The 3787-nt window shown below is 46.6% G+C and overlaps 1 pseudogene across 1 annotated transcript; it reads right to left on the reverse strand.

Annotated features, from left to right (window-relative positions):
* Window positions 1-1052: 1052 nt before the first annotated feature.
* On the reverse strand, window positions 1053-1957 carry LOC311184378 (large ribosomal subunit protein uL11m-like; annotated as a pseudogene). The gene is made up of 2 exons: window positions 1888-1957; window positions 1053-1575 (listed from the first exon to the last, which is right to left on the reverse strand). The product of its transcript is annotated as a large ribosomal subunit protein uL11m-like (transcript).
* Between the last annotated feature and the right edge of the window lie 1830 nt (window positions 1958-3787).

Genomic DNA, 3787 nt, shown 5'->3' on the forward strand with positions numbered 1-3787 from the left:
CTCAAATTAAACTTTGGTGGGGAGACTCCATTGGCAGAATCCACAAGGCAAGCTTATATCATCAGCCACACGGGAAGTTGAAAAATAAAGTGCAATCTATTCTACTTTGGTATGATAGGATTCACAAGTTAGAGACATATAAGAATATAGGTGTTTGAGAAACAAGACAACTAAAACTCACTGATGGCTATCATTAAAATTGTAGACCACCTTTGAGATTTCTGAATAACCCGTAACAGGTTCCATATTTAATATTTATGAGAATTTTTCCCTAATCCTGCCTGATTGGGTCAAAGGTGAGCAATCAACGCAAGCTGGGTCCATGCTCTGCTTTCCTGGTTGTTCAGGCTGTTCTCTTGATCAGAAGGTGGAAAACCTGAGGAGCTGTGGCTTTGTTACCTCCTCCCCTAAGGACGGAGTTGTAGAGAAAGTGAATTTTGAGAGGAAGCATGGAGAGGCCACCGGAGAACAGCAAACACACCGAGGAAGCAGGGCATCCTCAATTGCTGCAGGCTCACTGTTTTAGCTTTGCTTTCCTTTGGAAAATTGGCTGACTTGGAGCTCTTAAATGCCTAAGCAATCTGTTCACAAATCACAGTAACTCTATCTTCTCTATCTTTATTTTGCTAAGACTAGTAAGAGATAGTTTGTTTCTTGCAAACAGTAAGTCTTTTCTTCTTTAAATTGTCTTCTAACTTTTCTCACCTGGGCTGACTATGTATTCTTCCCCATCTTGAGCATCTGATGGGGCTTTTGCTCTCTAAGCTCTTCTCTACCATCTGCAAGTCTTAGACCTTGTCTTTATATTATTCATGTACGAACTTTGCCTTCCGTTCACACTCACCTTTTTTTTTTGAGAGTGGGTGAAAAAGGATGTTTATTAGGGTTTGATCCCCTGATACAGCCACATATGTAAAAACATAGTATCAGGAAAAAATTATTAGGCTGGTATGATCTCTCTTCCTCCACTTTGGGACAGTGTGCCAACTGTTCCTCCCCCCTCCCCCCTTCCAGATGCTCCCTTCAAAACCATGGAGTCCAGGGTACAGGGGTCACTTCTTGGCAGCCTCGGCCTGGACTGCCAAATCAGCCTCCTTCTGAGCAGCCAGGAACAAGGCCCGCTCCTTCTGGAAGGCTCCAGCTCCTCCCCACGGAGGTCCTTCACCACACGAATGCCCAAGGAACGGGCAGAGCCAGCAATGGAGCAGGCCACAGCAGACAGGGGCACATCTTGGAGGGCAAAGGCATCATCCTGAGCTTTGATGCGGGCAATTCATACACGTGCCTCAAGGTCACCAGGCGGCCACCTCTTTCCCTGTGTGCTGGGCTCCCTGTTCAATCCCAGCAGCTGCCTTCAGGAAGTAGGAAACTTCAGTGGGTTGTCCGACTTGGTATCAAATGTCCTATCCGGCTTCACAAAACTCTTGGCGGGCAGAGGAACGCCTTCATTCACGTCCTTTGTCTTCTCACTGAACTCCTTGCAGAACTGACTGATGCAAACACCTCGCTGACCCAGGATGGGGCCCAGCGGGGGCCCGGATTCAGCCTGGCCTGCCCGGACCACGGTCCGGGTTTCTGGAGCGTCTGAGCGCCCGGCTTAGCTTCGGCAGGATGCGCTGCTCCCGGCCTTACTTCGCCTCAGGGCGACAGGAAGAGCGACGCTCTGGGCGCCGCCATCTTGGGCCGGCCCTCCCCTCTTGCTCTTCGAGTTTAAGTTGCTCCTAAGTGGGCAAAACCCCACCGCCACTGTAGGACTGTGCTGGGGAGCAAATAAGAGACTGGGGAGCAAATACGGGGAACTGAAACTCTGCAGACCTGGCGCTGGGACCTACCTCTGGAGTCTCCGGATCCTGGCTAGGGGAGCATGATCTCACAGGGGGTCCCGACCGTTCTGCCCGAGGCGTGGCTGCAGCGCTCGCTCGCTGAGTAGCTGCTGCAGCTCGGTGGTGACCCCCATGCCCTGGCACGGTTCCAAAGCTGCGGTTGTGACCAGGACGGCGACCCCCAGTGTGCAGCGCGAGGACCCTCGTGGACACCACGCGCTGGGGGGTGGGTTCGAAGCTCTGCTGGTCTGTAGGCTTTGACTTAGCATGGGAAGAGGGGAAGGTGCAGCGGGGAGCTGACCATCACGGCTCTCTCCTGCCTGTGTTATAATCACCCTCTGTCCATGGTTCTGGGCTGCCGTGGCTCTCTGGCTGCTAGGGATGTTGCCATCGGGGACAAAAAAAAAAAAAAAAAAAAAAAAAAGAAAAGAAAAAAGGCCACTCTCCAGTTCTCCAATTTCCTGCAGGTTTAAGTGTCAGCAAAAGTCTTTCTACTTTTACTCTCCACAAAGTGTAGCAGTTGAAGAGTAGTGCGCTGGTCAGCAAACTGGGCTCAAGTCCTCAACTGTCCTTTTTAACAGACACATGAATGAGGATGAAATGTTTTTAGTCCTTGTTTCTTAGATTGCACCTACAATGAGACACCGTATGTGGACCTCACAATTCATATTAATTTACCCTGAAAACAGAAATATGGCTACAGAGGTTGAAATCTTCTATAAGCAGGTTCCAACGAGGAAACCTATTGGAATCCTAACCTGAGGGCATTTCCTGGTGCCCAGGCACCACATGGGCCCTTACTTAAAACTACTGACCACTCAGTGTGAGGACACTGGGCAGGCCTGGTACATAGTAGGAATGAATACAGGAATCAAAGTACCTCTGTTGACGCTGTGTCCCCACTTACGAGGATAAATGGTTTGATGACTGACTAAAGGCAATGCTGTGGGAAGTGCTAGGAACACTTGTTGATGCTTAAGGTGTCAGAGTTTTCGCTGTACATGGGGTGCGTCTATGGGAAGAGGGGACTTCAGGAGCCTCCTCTGTCACCAGCTTGGTAAAAAAAGGGGACATTTAAAAATCATCATAAAAAATGTCAATTCACCAGGAAGCAAGAGTCCTCTTGTATGTGTGCAATAATACAGCTTCAACATATGTGAGAGAATAGTTGACCAAACTAAAAAATGAAATAGTGAACTTCACAATCAGACTTGGAGACCTGAACATTCCTCTCTCAATAACTGACAGAAAAAGTGGGTAAAAATTCAGTGAGTATATAATATTTGTAAATTCTGTGAACTTAATGGCTATTTATGGAACCCTGAACCCCACAACTGTAGAATGTACATTGTCATCAGGATCACATTGGCTGGGCCATCAACCCAGACTTACTGGGTTTTTTTGACTGTATGTAAGTTATTTGTTGACAGTGTTCTACTATAAACCTGTAACAAAGAGATAATTAGAAATCCCCTAGTATTTGGAAATTGAAAAGCAAACTTCTGAGATGAAATGATGGTATAAGTTAGAAAATATTTTGATAAATGATGGAAACATATCAGAATTAACGGGGTGCAGCTAGCTATCGCAGGTAAAATTTATAGCTTGGAAAAATATACAAGAAAAGAAAGTTTAAGATCAATCATTTGAACTCCCAGTACAAAATGCCCAAACAAACCCAAAAAAGTAGAAGGAAAGAAAGAGCGAGCAGAGATCTACAAAATAGAAATCAGTGAGAAAACAGATTACCCAAAAGGTGGTTCTTTGAAAAGATTAAGAGAATGGGTAAATCCCAAGGAAGACTTCCAAGGATGAAAAGGAGTGCATGTGACAATCAGCAAAATCATAAATGTCAGATTGGACGTCATTCCATGTCTCCCGGACCTTAAAGGAACCATGAGCGTATCCTGGGAAGACAATTTCCCGATGAATTTGTCAACTTAGGGGAGATGTGTAAATTCCTT

The sequence above is a fragment of the Talpa europaea genome, assembly GCF_964194135.1.
Source record: "Talpa europaea genome assembly, chromosome: 1".
NCBI classification, from domain to species: domain Eukaryota; kingdom Metazoa; phylum Chordata; class Mammalia; order Eulipotyphla; family Talpidae; genus Talpa; species Talpa europaea.